The sequence below is a fragment of the Tenrec ecaudatus genome, chromosome 8, assembly GCF_050624435.1.
Source record: "Tenrec ecaudatus isolate mTenEca1 chromosome 8, mTenEca1.hap1, whole genome shotgun sequence".
In the NCBI taxonomy this organism is placed as follows: Eukaryota; Metazoa; Chordata; class Mammalia; order Afrosoricida; family Tenrecidae; genus Tenrec; species Tenrec ecaudatus.
The window spans coordinates 82,422,313-82,439,995 of record NC_134537.1 but is presented as its reverse complement, the minus strand read 5'-3'; the positions used below and the strand labels follow the sequence as shown (position 1 = coordinate 82,439,995).

Below are 17,683 nucleotides of genomic sequence, written 5' to 3'. Positions count from 1 at the left end.
TTTAGAAATGAGCTTTATATATAAGAGCAGTTGAATATTGAGAAAACTTCCCAGCCTAGTTCAGATGAAGTCCATAAATCCGATATTAGCCCATATGTCCGATACCCATTTATAAAGTCCTCTTCAGACTCACGATACACATGCACTGACGCCAAGTGCAGGAAGAGCACAGGCAGTGAGTGGGAAGTCTGTGGATCCAGTAGTGCTGTAAACATCTCAGCGCTGGCAGGGCTCTCCACGTGGCTTCTCCAGCTCCAGAGGTCTCAGTCCATCAGCCTCTCTCCATGTGTCTTCTCCACAGGGGTGCCTAACAGGGAGTGAGCATGTGTCCACCTCCAGCAAGCTATTTATCTATCTCCTTAGCACCTCCAAATGAGGTCATCAAGCTACTTACTACCTGATTGACAGGCTAGACTCCACCCTTCTCTCTGAATCCTCCTATTGATACCAGATTATGTAACTACCACACCCTACAAGTGGACAGCAGTGAAATAAGCATTTTACAACGGACATTTTTCTTTTCTTTTTCTTATAGTTTTATTAGGGGCTCATACAATTCTTATCACACTCCATACATACATCAATTATGTAAAGCACATTGTACATTTGTTGCCCTCATCATTCTCAAAACTTTTGCTTTCCACCTAAACTCCTCGTTTTTCCCCTCCCTCCCTACTCTCCCCTCCCTCGTGAGCTCTTGATAATTTATAAATTATTATTTTGTCATATCTTGCCCTCTCCAACGTCTCCCTTCACCCACTTTTCTGTTATCTGTCCCCCAGGGAGGAGGTCACATGTAGATCTTTGTGGTTGGTTCCCCCTTTCTAACCCACCCTCCCTCTACCTTCCCAGTATCACAACTCACACCACTGGTCCTGAAGGGATCATCCATCCTGGATTCCCTGTGTTTCCAGTTCCTATCTGTACCAGTGTACACATCCTCTGGTCTAGCCAGACTTGCAAGGTAGAATTCAGATCATGATAGTGGGGGAGGAGGAAGCAGTTAGGAACTAGAGGAAAGTTGTAGTTTTCATCATTGCTACATGGCACCCTGACTGGCTCATCTCCTCCCCTAGACCCTTCTGTAAGGGGATGTCCAGTGGCCTACAAATGGGCTTTGGGTCTCCATTCCACACTCCCTCCCCCCATTCACTATAGTAAGATTTTTTTGTTCTGATGATGCCTGATACCTGCCTCGTGATCGCACAGGCTGGTGTGCTTCTTCCATGTGGGCTTTGTTGCTTCTGAGCTAGATGGCCGCTTGTTTACCTTCAAGCCTTTAAGACCCCAGATGCTATATCTTTTGATAGCTGGGCACCATCAGCTTTCTTTGCCACATTTGCTTATTTACCCACTCTGTCTTCAGCGGTTGTGTCGGGAGGGTGAGCATCATAGAATGCCAATTTAATAGAAGAAAGTATTCTTGCATTGAGGGAGTACTTGAGTGGAGGCCCAATGTCCTTCTGCTACCTTAATACTAAAACTATAAATATATACACATAGATCTAATTCACCATCCTCATATATAAACATATTTGCATATGTACACGCCTTTATTTAGACTTCTATGAATGTCCTTTGCCTCCTAGCTCTATTTCCTTTGACTTTCCTCTTGTCCCACTATCATGCTCAGTCTTCATTTGGGTTTCAGTAATTCCTCTTGGTTACATTACCCTTGATCATGCCCTACCTGGCCTCCTACACCCTCCTCACCACCAATTTGGATCACTTATTGTTCCCTTGTCCTTGGGTTTGTTAACACCACTACCTTTTCCTCCACATTCCCCTCTCCCATGTCCCCCGGAACTGTCATTCCCATTGTTTTGTCCTCCATATTGCTCATCCAGCCTATTTTATTTAGACAGACCCTGCGGAGATAATAACATGCACAAAAACAAGGTAGAGCAAAACCAAGCAACAATATACAACAAAAGAACAACAACAAACCAATGACAAAAAAAAACCCACAAGAAAGAAAAGCTTGTAGTTGGTTCAAGGACTGTCTGTTGGTCATTAGGAGTATTGTCCAGTCTGTTGGGGCACCATGCCCTGGCCCCAAAGTCCACCTTCTGCATTATCTGGGGACCTCGCTGCTCTGTTCCCTTGCTGTTCTGTTGCTCCCCCTTAGTGTAAAATGGTGACTTTGTGGAGGTATAATTAAAGCTAAGAAAAAAATGCCAGCTTTATTTAAAAAGTCAATGTCTACGAAGTCATCACTGCAAACCTGAGACCTCTCCTCATCTGTAGCAAAGAAAATGAAGAAAATCAAAGATGTCCGGAAGCAATTAGTCCAAAGAATGAATGGACCACGTGACCCTGAGCTTCCATGACCCTGAGACTAGAAGAAGTAGGAGGTGCCTGACTAGCACTGAGGACTGCTCTGAAAGGAGTGGAAATAGAGGGGCCTGGATAACGTGGGAGGGAAATGTGCAACAAAACTCACAATTATATATAAAAGACAGACTTACTAGCCTAAGACTGTTGGAGTGTTCAGTCACTATGGTCCTTAAACACGCTTCAGACCTGGAATTGAATTCCTTCCCATGGCTCCACTTTCAGCCAAACCACAGACAGGCCTATAGGGTGAACAATAGCACCAGGGAGGTTTGTACTCCGTAGATTGAGCAGCACTAGGAGACCCAAAGGGAAGCAGCCAAAAGAAAGGAGGATGGCCGCATCTAGGGAGCACCCAGAGGAAATGGGGAAAGTGCTGTTACGTTGTGGGAGCTGTAACTAATATGAAGAAACAAAATGTTAGCAGATTGTTGGATGGAAAACAGTCTGCTCAGTCAGCTTTCACTCAAATCACATTAAAAAGTTAAAACAAGAAATCTCAAGGAGATGGATTGATACAGTGGCTGCAAGCATGGACCAGGTATTGGAACAATTGTGAGGGTGACACAGAGGCAGTCAGTGTTACATTCTGTTATACAGTACAGAGTTAACTAGGGGTCAGAACCGACTCAGTGGCATTTAACAGCAACAGCAGCAAAGAATGAGTAGAAATAAAGAAAGAGACCCAAGTGTTGTTTCTTGAGCATTCCAATATTAAAAATTGGAAAACCCAAAAACTCACGGCCATGGAGTCAAATCTGACTCATTGTAACTCCATAGGACAGAGTAGAACTGCCCCTTTTTGGAGTTCTCCCTCCAAGGGGCTGGTGAGTTTGAACTGCTGACCTAATGGTTAGCAGCCCCATGCATAACCCATTATATCACCTCCTGAAAAGGTTGAAAAGATGCGAGGAAACCAGAAACAGAGATCAAGGAGTGGCCCAAAGATAGAAGGAAACCCAGGGAAATACTGTACTAGAAGCCAAGTGAAGAAAGTTTTCCAAGGAGAGGTTACTGCTGCTAAGTCAAGTCAGACAAGGACTAAGAAATAGTCATTGATTTACCAGCAAGAGGCCAGTATCAAGCTGTTTGGGTCTGGGGTGGGGGTAAAAACCTGTTTCAGGTATGGCTAAGAGAATGGGTGCAGTGTATAGGCATTTCCCAAGGAGTTTTATTGTAAAGGAAAGGAGAGAAATGTGCTCAAGAAGGGATTGTGGTTTTTTGTAGGGGGGGGGGGTCGGGGTGTTGGATTTCTTTTTGTTAAGATGGAAAAAATAATTGCCTGCTTGTATGGGGATGAGAATGACCTAAGAGCTAAGGAAAATTTGATGATGTAAGCCTGAAAGGATAATTGCTAGAGAAACATAGACAAGAGAAGATAGGCCCTTAGCCCTCAGGGATAGTGATGGGAGAGAAGGTATCATATGTGGGCATGGTGTGAGCAGGTGGGTGGCTATGGGCACATGAAGAAAGTCTTTTCTGTTTGTATCAGTTTCAGAATGAAATAGGGAGGAAGGTCATTAATTAGAGAGGGAGAAAGTATTGGAAGCGTAAGAAGATAGAAGAAAGTATGGAATAATCACCTGAGAGAATGGAACTAGGAAAATATAATATGCTTTCTTGCCAGGATTAAGACATCGCCCCAGATAGAGATCTTGAATTGAATCAGTCAAAATCATCATGGAGTTGCCCTAGCTTGATTCAGCTTTGTGGGTACAGGTGATTAAGCCAAGGCTGTTCGTGTACTTTTTGTGTCTTATTCCTATCTCATATTTTATAACACGTTACACTGACCTGGAATTTGGTGATACTGTATTTCCCACAGAGTGTTAAATCTACTTATTTCTAAAATATGATTTGAACTTTCGCATATTACTATATTCTATTGCTAGTGCTGTACCTCATTTTCATTCCCAACTGTCTTTCCTCCTTGGCTGGCAGGTTTGTGGTGGGCACAGGGTCCCCAGCCCAGAAGCAGGTCTTACATTCTGGTTTCTACTCTCTTGGCAAGATTGGAGTTGACTCAGATACTGTCCTGAGGCTCTGACTGTGTCCTTGTGTCTCCCTGGACCCATGTTGTTGTTTGGTGCCATCGAGTCAGCTCCGACCCAAAGCGACCTTATGCACAACCGAACGGAACCCCGCACAGCCCTGCTCCATCCTCATAATGGAGCAGACCTGAAAGCCTTATGTGTAGCTTCGAACACCACTTTTCTATTGGTTTGTTGTACTGTGGTGGCTTATATGATGCTGGAAGCTGTGTCACTGGTGTTTCATATGCCAGCAGGGTCATCCAAAGTGAACAGGTTTCAGTGGAGCCTCCAGACTAAGAACAGACTATAAAGAAGGACTCAGCTCCCTACTTCAGAGGAAGAACCTGTTGAAACCTTATAAATAAAAAACATGGGCCTATAACTTACAATAAATCACAATCCTAGTCAGAGTCAACAACAGTTCTTGAGAAATCTTGTGCTAGGTGTTGGGAGCACAAGGCATGGAGGGTGGGTGAGCTCCTGACTTTGAGTGTGTCTGGTTTTAGGTTCCGGAAAAGAAGTCTGGAGTGTGACTGACTATTGAGGTAAGTGATCAGAGTGGAGCAGCAGAAACAGTCATTGAAGATGAAACTGTCGGGTGACTGAGAGGCCAAGGTATTCTGCATGAATTATTAGTATGGATCCTGAAGTGGCTGAGATGGTTATAAGAATTGGGTTTCCCACAGGGAATCCAGGACAGATGATCCTTTCAGGACCAGTGGTGAGAGTGGAAATACCTGGAGGGTGGAGGGAAGGTGGGGTAGAAAGGAGGAAGCAATTACAAGGATCTACATATAACCTCCTCCTTGGGAGACGGAAAAGTGGATGAAGGGAGATGTCAGTGTAAGATATGACAAAATAATAATTTATAAATTATCAAGGGTTCATGAGGAAAGGGGGAATGGGGGGCGAGGGGGAAAATGAAGAGCTGATGGCAGGGGCTTATGTCGAGGGCACATGTTTTGAGAATGATGAGGGCAATGAATGTACAAAATGTGCTTTTACACAATTGATGTCTGGATGGATTGTGATAAGAGTTGTATGAGCCCCAAATAAATTTATTTTTTTAAAAAAGAATTGGGTTTCCGAACAAGATGGGGACAATGCATTGCGATCTTCAACGACTAAGGGGAAATGAATGCGAGATTAGCAAGCACAGTGTGACAAAAGGGGGGGGGGTGATAGACATGGATGGGGCACTCCTCAAAGGAGCGGATCATATGGCACAAGTCCTGGAATCTAGGAACTGCCCGATGCACTTATTCAATTGAAATTCTCCAACTTAGTGTCATTAGTGCACGAAGAGTGCCAGTCTCGATCGTAGCGGCATTCATAGGTGTTCATTTTTCTGGGTGTCTGTCATGAGAGAATCTTCTGTGCAAGCTGCCTGCCAGGCTCGACTCCGTTTTTGAAAACTCCACTTTAAACTGATTGACTTCTGTTTGTCGGAACTTTGGAAAAAGCAGCTCTGGCTGTTCTTATCCGGTGTGTTTGCAGAGGGGATTCAAATGATGATGCCGTTTATGAGGACATATCACTGGGGCTCGGCGATCGGACTGACCTCCCCTGGCAGAGGTCAGGCAAGCCTCCACCCCTGTCCTTCCTTACCTTGTCCTGCCACCAACCATCCCTCCCAGGGCACTCCACTTCTCTGCAGGGTTTAATTAAATATATATATTTAGGGGTCACTGGGTCACAGATACTTCTTTATTTAGCAACCCAAACCACTGTTGACACCCCAGGACCACATTGTGACACTGGCTGGGAAGCTCAGTGAGAGAAGTTGGGCACACACACATACACAACACACTAACGAGAAAGGAAAGTAGGAAAATTCCCATCACAAAAGGTATAAAATGACATCACGGAGTCCACAGATGGAGAAATAACCCTGAATATCAATGGCCTGAACTCAGGCATTAAAAGACTGAGACTAGCAGAAAACACAACACATCAATCTGCTGCCCACAGGAGACACATCTCAAGGCTACAAACAAAAATAGGCTGAAAATGAAAGGCTGGAGAGGGTCCTACCAGGCAAACAGCAATAAAAAAAAAAACAGGGGTTGCAATCCTAATCTCGGATAAAATTGACCTCAAAGTGAAAACCATAAAAAGAGATAAGGAGGGACACTATATAATGCTCAAGGGAATGGTAGGAGAAGAACCACTAAGCATTGTAAACATGTTCCCCAATTGAGAGACCAGCTGAATACGTCAACCAAACACTCCAAAAGATTAAAAAAGAAATCACAGACTCAACAATTATAGTGGGTGACTTCAACACACCACTCTCTGAGAAAGATAGATCACAGGGAAAGAAACTCAACAAGGAGGCTAGAGCTAAACACCACAATTAGACAATTTGACCTGATAGATATTTACAGAACTTTTCATCCAAATACAAAAAAATTTCACATTCTTTTCAAGTCCACATGGCACATATTCGAAGATAGACCACATGCTGGGGCATAAAGGAAATCTACATAAATTTAAGCACATTGAAATAATACAGACCTCTCTCTCTGACCACTGTGCCATAAGACTGGAAATCAACAAAAGGAAGACAAATAAAACAAGAGCAAACAATTGGAGGATGAATAACTCTGTACTGCAAAAGGAGTGCGTACTGGCGCAGATCAGAGATGAAATTAGGAAATTTCTAGAAACCAACAAAAATGAGCACACGACATACCAAAACTTATGGGACACAGCAAAGGCAGTCATCAGAGGAAGTTTCACAGCAATACATGCACACCCGAGAAAGGAAGAGAGACTTATAGTTGATATTCTGGCGCAAAATTTACAACTAGAAAAGACTCAGCAGGACAATCCTACTAATACCAAAAGAAAAATTATAAAAATCAGGGCTGAGATTCAGGAGAGGGAAAATAAGAAAACTATGGAAAAATTAATACTGCTAAAAGTTGGTTCTTTGAAAGGATAAAGAGAATCGATAGACCACTGGCAAACCTAACCAAAGAAAGGAGGGAACAAATTTCAATAGCAAGAAAAAGGGATGAAAGGGGTCATTACAACAGACCCTAATGAAATCAAAAGGATAGTTACACAGTACTATGAAGGATTGTTCTCCAGTGAATTCAACAATTTGGAAGACATGGACAAATTATTGGAAAAACAATCCCTCCCTAGACTACCCTCAGTGGACGTCAAGAATCTCAACAGACCCATAGCAATAGAAGAAATAGAAAAGGTTATCAAGGGATTTCCAACAGAAAAAAATCCCCTGGACCAGATGGCTTCACTAGAGAATTCTACCAAGCATTTAGGGAAGAACTAACACCAATCCCGCACAAACCCTTCCAGAACATGGAAAAAGATGGCAAACTCCTTCTATGAAGTTAGTATAACTCTGATACCAAAACCAGGCAAGGATCCCACAAGAATTGAGAACTACAGATCATTATCCCTAATGAACATTGATGCAAAAATCCTTAACAAAATCCTAGCCAACAGAATACAAAAGTATATAAAACAAATAATTCACCATGACCAAGTGGGATTCATACCAGGGATGCAGAGATGACTCAACATATGAAAGGCTATTAGTATTATTCGTCACATAGACATGAAAAAATATAAGAACCACATGATAATATCGATAGATGCAGAAAAAGCATCCGACAACATCCAACACCAATTCCTGTTTAAGACACACAAGTACATAGGAATGGAAGGAAAATTCCTCAAGACAATACAAGCTATATATGAAAAACCAACAGCCAACGTGGTAGTCAATCCCACTGAAAAAGGAGACCAGACAAGGATGCCCCTTGTCCCCACTCTTATTTAATATTGTGCTGGAGGTTTTAGCTAACAGCATAAGTCAAAGAAGTGACATCAAAGATATTCGTCTGGCGAAGGAAGAGGTGAAACTATCATTATTTGCAGATGATATGATTTTATATATGGAAACTCCCTAAAGTTCCACAAGGGGAGTACTGGAAGCAATAGAGGAGTTTGGCAGACTGGCAGGATACAAGATAAACAAACAGAAGTCCATCGGACTGTTATACACATCGGATAAGACCACAGAAGAAGAGATTTTTAAAAGGTGGTACCCTTCACAATAGCCAAATACAAATAGAAATATCTAGGGATGAGAAGCAGGCGCGACCCTGCAAGATGGCGGCCGCTAGAGCGGGCCGTCTGCGCCGGGCTGTGTCGCTCCTGCTGTTCCAGAGCAAACGCCTGCCCACTGGGGAGCTGTCGGCCCCAGCTCGGTTCTATCACAAGAAGGTTATTGATCACTACGAGAACCCCAGAAACGTGGGGTCCTTGGACAAGACATCTAAAAATGTTGGAACTGGCATGGTGGGCGCTCCAGCCTGTGGGGATGTCATGAAGCTGCAGATCCAGGTGGACAAGAAGGGAAAGATCTTGGACGCCAGGTTTAAGACGTTCGGCTGCAGGTCCGCAATCGCCTCCAGCTCGCCACCGAGTGGGTGAAAGGGAAAACGGTTGAAGAAACCTTGACCATCAAAAACACCGACATCGCCAAGGAGCTGTGTCTGCCGCACGTGAAGCTGCACTGCTCCATGCTGGCCGAGGACGCCATCAAGGCCGCCCTGGCGGACTACAAGCTGAAACAAGGGCCCAAGCAAGGCCAAGCAGAGAAGAAGTGAGCCCGGCCCCAGAGGCTGCCCCGAGCCCGCCTGCTGCCCCCGCCCATCTGCTGCGTTCAAAGAGCCTGCTCACGGGACGCAAGGCCGAGTGAAATATTAATATTAATATTCCCGAATCCCTGGTTTCTCTCCGCCCGTTCATCGCCTTAACCGAGCTCAACATGTGATTGGCGTGGAGTGTACACCACAGTGCGCGTGCATACAAGGTCCACTTGGACCAGTCTGTTTCTGGAAGGTGACCAGGAGAATGTTGTGAGTGTGATGATTGGATGGCGCAGACGACTGTGCAGAAGACAGAGCTGCTGCTTCCTTTTGCATCAATAAAGGCCGGCACAATGGCAAAAAAAAGAAATATCTAGGGATATAACTGACTAAAAAAACAAAAGACCTATACGGGGAAAACTACAGAACACTATTACAAGAAACCAAGAGCGACCTCAACAATGGAAGAATATCCCATGCTCGTGGGTTGGAAGACTCAATATGGTTAAGATGTTAGTTCTGCCAAAGGCATTATATATAGGTTTAATGCAATCCTGATACAATTACCCTCATCTTCAAAGAAATGTTAAAACTGATTACCAACTTCATATGGAGAGGGAAGAAGCCCAGAATTAGCAGATAACTCCTCAAGAAGAAGGACACAGTGGGAGGGCTTGCTTTACCTGACTTTAGCACATACTATACAGCCACAGTTGTCAAAATTGCATGGTATTAGTACAATGACAGATACTCAGATCAATGGAAAAGAAGTGAAACCCCAGAAATAAAATCATCAGCATACAGACAACAGATATTTGATAATGGCCCAAAAAAATATCCAACGGGAAACAGATGCCCTCTTTAACAAGTGGTGCTGGGGAAAAAATGGATATTTACCTGCAGAAAAATGAAGCAAGACCCTTATCTCACTCCATGCACAAGAATAAACTCAAGGTGGATCACAGACCTTGAAGTTAACCCCCAAACTATTAGGGCCATCAATGAGGGAATTGGGACCAACTTGAGAACTTTGGCACAGGGAATACATAGGCTATCAGAAATAGGGAAGGATACAAGCACAGAGGAGGCCAAATTGACAAATGGGATATACTGAAGATAAAACACCTGTGTACATCATAAGAATTCACCAAGAGAGTAAAAAGAGAGTCCACAGACTGGGAAAATATCTTTAGCAATGACACATCAGACAAAGGCCTTATTACTAAAATCTACAATACTCTGCTAGCTTCCAAAAAGAAAAAAAACTAATAGCCCACTTGAGAGGTGGGCAAAGGACTTGAACAGGGGCAGAAATCTGAATGGCCAACAAACATATGAGAAAATGTTCCCGATCTGTAGCTATAAGAGAAATGCAAATTAAAACAACAATGAGGTACCACCTAACACCCTCAAAGATAGCCCAATTCAAAAAATAGAAAGCAACAAGTGTTGGAGGGGCTGTCGGGAGACAGGAACTCTCATCCACTGCTGGTGGACCTGTAAGTATGTACAGCCACTATGGAAATCAATCTGGCGATACCTAAAGCAGATGGAAATAGAGTTACCATATGACCCAGCAATCCCCCTACTGGGCATATACCCAGAGGAGGCAAGAAACAAACCAAGGCCAGAATCTGTGCTCCAATGTTCATTGCGGCACAGTTCACAATTGCAAGGAGCTGGAAGCAACCCAAATTTCCATCAACTGACGATTGGATTAAAAAGCTGTGGTATATACATACAACGGAGTACTACGCATCACTAAAAAGCAGTGATGAATGTATGAGGCACATAGCGGCATGGGAAGGACTGGAGGAAATCCTGCTAAGCGAAGTAAGTCAGGCACAAAAGGACAAGTACAACATGAACCCCCTGAGGTAAGTATTAAAAAAAATTTTAATGCAAAAGTGGCATAGGAGAGAAAGCTATTGTATACAAACATTTTTGGGGTGAAGACTGTGTAGTATGGCAGAGACCAGACCAAAACCAGGGATGCACATGGTAGACAATGGTGGAGGAGGTGGGGAAAGGAAAACAAAAGGATGAATATAAGGAAGAAAAGGGTAGTGGGGGCATGGGGCATTAATCCACCCAAGGGGAGGGTATTGTTTATATCTCCACAGGGAAAGTGGGAACAGACTTCAACCTAGTGACGCAAGGTGTGAATGCAATATCCCGGCGTGGAGTAGGGAACCAGTGGAGAGGTCTGAGAGGCTGGCCCCAGCACCATAAATTAAGTGGATTCCTGCCCCTCCCCCGAAAAGATTTTGTTTCAAAGGATGACATTGATTCTGCAGCTCCGGGAGATGGACATATCTGATCAGAGCACACGGGAGCAGATAAAGGGGCAGGAGGAGAGAGTGGAACACAGCCTGGCCCACCAGGCCATGAGGATGATGTTCCTGAGTAGAGCAGCCAGTCCACAGAGAGAACAACATGGCTGGCCCTACTATGAGACATGATGCCCCTCAGTGACTAAGGGCGATACAGGGGACAGCACCGGAGACACAGTGTGGGAATTGCACCTGACCTGATCCCACCACACCGAGGCAAAGCACTGGGGGAGTGCAGTGGAACAGCAAGGGAATGGAGTGGCAAGGTCCCCAGGGAATGCTGAAAGTGGACTTTGGGGCCAGGGCATGGGGCCCCAACAGACTGGACTGGAAAACACTCCTAAGGGCCAGCAAACGATCCTTGAACTAACTACAAGCTTTTCTTTTGTGAAGTGTTTTGTTTTGTTCTTTGTCAGTGGTTTGTTTTTGTTGTTTTGTTGTCTGGTTGTATACTGTTGCTTTGTTTTCCTCTGTCTTGTTTTCGTGCATGTTAGTGTCTCCACAGGTCTGTCTGAATAGGACAGGCTGGATGAACTATCTGGAGGAAAAACAACGGACGACAGTTGTGGGGGGACTTGGGGTGGGGGATAAGGAAGTGGTGTTAACAAACACAGGGACAAAGGAACAGCATGGGACCCAAAATGGTAGTGAGGGGGAAGTGGCAGGCCTGGTAGAGAAGAGGTATAGCTGTAGCCCAGGTGGGGACGGAGCATGGTAGTAACGCAAGAGGAAAGTCAAGGGAGATGGAGGAAGGAGCTGGGAGTCAAGGGGCATTTATGGAGGTCTAGACAAAGACATGTACATGCAAATATATATATGAGGATGGGGAAATAGATTTATGTGTCTATATATATAGGTTTAGTATTAAGGTGGCGGAAGGACCTTAGGCCTCTACTCAAGCACTCCCTCAATGCATGAATACTTTCTTAAATTTGCACTCTATGATGCTCCCTCTCCCGACACAACTGCTGAAGCCAAAGTGGGTGAACAAGTAAATGTGGCGAAGAAAGCTGATGGTGCCCGGCTATCAAAAGAGATAGTGACTGGGGTCTTAAAGGCTTGAAGATAAACAAGCGGCCATCTAGCTCAGAAGCAACAAAGCGCACATGGAAGAACACACCAACTTGTGTGATCACGTGGTCCCAAAGGGATCAGTTACCAGGCATCAAAGAACAAAAAATCATATCATTGGCTGCACACCTCCATGATACGATCGCCGAGGACAAATGGGCGCATAAGCAAATGTGGTGAAGAAAGCTGATGGTGCCCGGCTATCAAAAGAGATAGTGTCTGGGGTCTTAAAGGCTTGAAGGTGAACAAACGGCCATCTAGCACAGAAGCAATAAAGCCCACATGGAAGAAGCACACCAGCTGGTGCGATCACGAGGTGCCAAAGGGACCAGGTATAAAGCATCATGCAAAAAAAAAAAGAATATATATATATATGTGTGTGTGTGTGTGTATATATACCATAGTGAATGAAGGGGGAAGTGCAGAGTGGAGACCCGAGGCTGAAGTGTCGACGGAGACGGGTCAGTCAGGGTGCGATGTAGTACCAATGAAGAACACAGCTTTCCCCAAGATCCTGGATGCTTCCTCCCCCCAACTATCATGATCCGAATTCTACCTTGCAGACTGGATAGGGCAGAGATTGTACACTGGTGCATATGGGAGCTGGAGGCACAGGGAATCCAGGGTGGACGATACCTTTAGGACCAGGGGTGTGAGGGGCAAGGCTGGGAGAGTGGGTTGGAAAGGGTGAACTGATTACAAGGATCCACATGTGACCTCCTCCCTGGGAGATGGACGGCAGAAAAGGGGGGGAAGGGAGACTCCGGATAGGGCAAGATATGACAAAATAACAATCTGTGGATTATCAAGGGCTCATGAGGGAGGGGGGAGGGGGGGAAAAGAGGACCTGATGCAGAGGGCTTAAATGAAGAGCAAATGCTTTGAGAGTGATTAGGGCCAAGAATGTACGGATGTGCTTTATACAATTGATGTACGTATGTGTGTGGATTGCGATAAGAGTTGTATGAGCCCCTAATAAAATGCAAAAAAAGAAAATGATTAGGGCAAAGAATGTACAGATGTGCTTTATACAATTGATGTACATATATGTGTGGATTGTGATAAGAGTTGTATGAGCCCCTAATAAAATGTTAAAAAATAAAAGAAAAAAAAATGATTAGGGCAAAGAATGTACAGATGTGCTTTATACAATTGATGTACGTATGTGTGTGGATTATGATAAGAGTTGTATGAGCCCCTAATAAAATGTAAAAAAAAGAAAATGATTAGGGCAAAGAATGTACAGATGGGCTTTATACAATTGATATATGTATATGCATGGATTGTGATAAGAGTTGTATGAGCCTCTAATAAAATGTTTTTTGAAAAATCAACAAGCCTTATAAAATTTCAACCTATTGTTATCTTGTAACCAAACAAAATTCCTAACTCCCACAACTGTAACCATGCAGTTCCTTTCCCCGCTCCCTGTGGTAGTTACATAATCTGTGGTTAATTTGAGACTTATGAGTGAAGTGGTGGAGTTTACCTGTCAATCGGGTCACAACTTGATGACTTCATTTAGAGGCGCTAAGGAGATAAGTAGTTTGCTGGAGGAAGGACATTCACTCACTTCCTGTGAGACATTTATGAAAAGAAGCCACATGAAGCTACCCTGAAGCAGCCAGAGCCCTGGGAGCTGACGGAGTCATGTGGAGACACCTGCCAGCGCTGAGATGCTTACAATGCCACTGGCTCCACAAGACTTCCCACCAATCGGCCTGTGACCTTCCTGCATTTCTTGTATGTGTTTCTCTTGAGTCTGAAGAGGACTTTACAGGTTGGTATAAGACATATGGGCTAACATCAGACTTATGGACCTGATCTGGACTGGGCTGGGATGTTTTCTCAATATTAAATTGTTCTTGTACATAAAGCTCTTTCCTATACACATATAAGTGTCTCTCTGGATTTGTTTCTCTAGTCAACCCAGACTAACTCACCCCCTTTCTATATAAAGGCTCACCTCCCTCTCAAAATGTCAGAACACTAACTCACTTAAAAGCCGCTCAAACTGTAAGTTGAACTAGCACTACAGGTTGTTCTTTGGCAATAGGTAAGAGTCGAATTATTAGACAACAGAGATACAATTAAAATGTACATGTTCTACTTGACAGTGAGCGTTTTACCTTGTCTCACTTGGGGATCAGCACGGATGTATCTTTGTTTCTGAATGGATGAAATAAAGGAAAATTTGTAAGGTGGGGAAAATAGGGGGCTTCAAAAAGTTCATGGATAATGGAATAAAAGATAATGTCATTTTCTCAAAAACTCTTTAAAGCGCCCTTGGATAACAGTTTAGCTTAGGGATAAAATTTCTTTGTTGTGAAAGAGCTCTAAACGAGGGAAAGGTTGTCTGTACAAAAACCAATTTCATTTTCCTTCTAAGTTTTAGACCAGACCATGCTTCATTCATTTAAAGCAGTGGTTCTCAACCTTCCTAATGCCGTGACCCTTTAATACAGTTCCTCATGTGGTGGTGACCCCCAACAATAAAATTATTTTCATTGCTACTTCATAACTGTAATTTTGCTACTGTTATGAATCATAATGTAAATATCCGATATGCAGGATGGATTTTCATTGTTCCAAATTGAATATAATGAAAGCATAGTGATTAATCACAAAAACAATATGCAATTATATATTGTGAAATATTTGTTTCTAATTACAAATAAATTTAGTCTTGAAGCATGGTGTAGCATGGGTAACAGTCTTAATATAACAACAGTAAACTACATTGCTACATTTTGTGACAGTATGCATAAAAAGCCAACATCAGTGGGAAAGTTGAGATAGCTCCTTTCTCACCAGATCAGAAATTCTTGGGGGCAGTCTGCAAGAGCACAACAAGATCATCTTCCACAAGTCTACTTCTGCATTTATACTTAATAACCAACAAGCTGGAAAACCCTGTTTCACAAAAACATGTTGTTGGAAATGGAAGAAGGTGCAACACAGTCTCAGACAGAACAGGATATGACTGCAAACACTTGATCCAGAATTCTGTAACTGGCATTGTAGAGAAATCAGTTCTTGCTGCATCGCTGTTAATAAGTTCAAAGAACTCCTTTTGTGCTGTCTCAGGAATATCTTCAACTTTGACTGTGAATGGGCTTCTGGCAAGTGCAATAGGGGTGTCAGGTAGATTTGGAAAGTACAAAGAAATTTCATCTGCAAGCTTATGCAAGTATACTTTCACAAAAACTATCACGTTATCCTTTTGTCTGGTTCAATGTATGTTCCTCAAAGAAAGCAGATAAGATAGTGAACATGTAAATTTTACTTTTGATTTTTTTTTTTTTTGCCAAAGCTGAAGTTTCATTTGGAATGATCGGATCTTTTCAGACAAATCAAGGCATGTTGCATCTGGTCCTTGCAGTGATTAACTCATTCAAGATGGCAAAAATGGCAACCAAGTCAGCGATTTTCTGCAGTTCACTTTGATCGCTGAAAAGTGCTTCCTACTGCTATCTTGCTTTCTGATTAAAAAACGTTTTGAGTTCATCACGAAGCTCAAAAACACGTTTTAAAACTTTTCCTCTCTACAACCATCTCACTTCAGTGTGAAAAAGCAGAGCATTGTAAGGCACCTGCAACTCATTTCACAGTTGCGAAAATAGTCGACTATTTAAAGCGCTCACCTTTACGAAATTGACAGAACTTATGAAGCTTTTTACTTCTTTTGACTCTTATGGCAGCATCTTCATTGCTAATATTTGTCCATGAATCATATAATGAGTTCCTATGACTTTTGATGACTCACTCAGTACCAAACGTTGAAATCCAGGTTGACATCCTAGCATAGCTGGAGCACCATCTGTGCAAACTCCACAAACATCTTTCCAAGAGATCTTATGCTCTTTCAGAAATGAACCAACTGTGTCAAATACATCACGTGCAGTAGTTGTCATTTCCAGAGGTTTTGCAAAAAAGAAATTCATCTTTAAAGTCGCCATCATCAATATACCTCACGTAAACCAGTAACTGTGAACAGCTTGCAACATCTGTAGATTCATCAAGCTGGATGCTAAATATTGGAAGTGGAGCAGATTTAATTTCCTGGATTACCTGATCAGATATCAGCAGACATGTCATCTATTCTTCTGAAGACAGTGTCGTTAGATAAGGAAATTGCACTCAATTTTGTAACAAATTCGTCTCTGATCATAACTCGAACAATGTCTTTGGCCGCTGGCAACAGTAAGTCCTCAGCAATGGTTGAGGTTTCATAGCTCTGGCGATTCTGAGTGCCACCAAATAGGAAGCTTCCACTGCTGCTACATTTTGTTTGTGGTGCTTGCAACCAGTGCCAAGTCTGGCTATTTTGAGTCCATCAGCTTTGCTTCTAAAATAGTTGGTATCCTTGTCAGCAAAGCTTGGATACTTGCTTTCAAAATGACACTTTAGCTTGTTCGGCTTCATAGATTCGGCTGATAGAACTTCACAACAAATAACACATTGCGGTTTCTCAATTCCTGCCATAATGACTGAAATTAAACCATACTGTAAAAAAAATCCTCACTATATTTTCTTTTCTTAACGTTCTTCTCCACATGAACCATTGTCATGGGATGGTTTGCTAATGAAAATAATATATAACAATAGCTTGAATAATACAAAAGATGATACATGACATAGTTCAAGTCAATGCAGTTCATTAAAATTTCCCACGATTTACCATTCTGTTGCTTATTTTTACATACCTGTTACTATCACAAGGGGGCAGTATTCACATTAACCACAGCTGAATATAAAAAGACCAATAGCATCCAGATGAAGTTTCCATGGTACAGATATTTTTTTTTTTGCACACAGAAGAAGCACACCAGCCTGTGAGCCAAAGATGACGATAACAAAATCCAGATATGAAGGGAAATTGTGAACATCCAATTTGTAGAAGGCTATGGTAGACAGTGAGAGTCTAAAATCCCTCTGCAGAATATCTAGTCAGATTAAGACTCTGACAGATACCCTCCAACCACAGGCAAGGGACTCAAGCAGCTTTACTATCAGACAGAGGTTATTATAAAATTGATTATGATGGGCTGAACATGATATAACTTGATTGGTCAGTGGATCTCCCTCTTGACCCAACCTGAATTTGTTCTAGGCTTAAATCTTTCTTGTTTGTTCCAGGATAAAAATTTCTTCCCTGGCTTTTAAAGTATTGATGGTGGTATTTTTATCTTTATATTATTATTTTCTTCTTGCCATTATATTTTGTTTTTGTTTCTTATTGTTTCTATCGGGTTTCCCAGTTTGTGAAGCACAAGAGTGGAGC

The 17,683-nt window shown here is 42.8% G+C and overlaps 1 pseudogene; it reads left to right on the top strand.

Moving 5' to 3' along the window:
• Positions 1–8,513: 8,513 nt before the first annotated feature.
• Positions 8,514–9,103, top strand: LOC142454378 (iron-sulfur cluster assembly enzyme ISCU pseudogene; annotated as a pseudogene).
• The last annotated feature ends 8,580 nt before the right edge of the window (positions 9,104–17,683 follow it).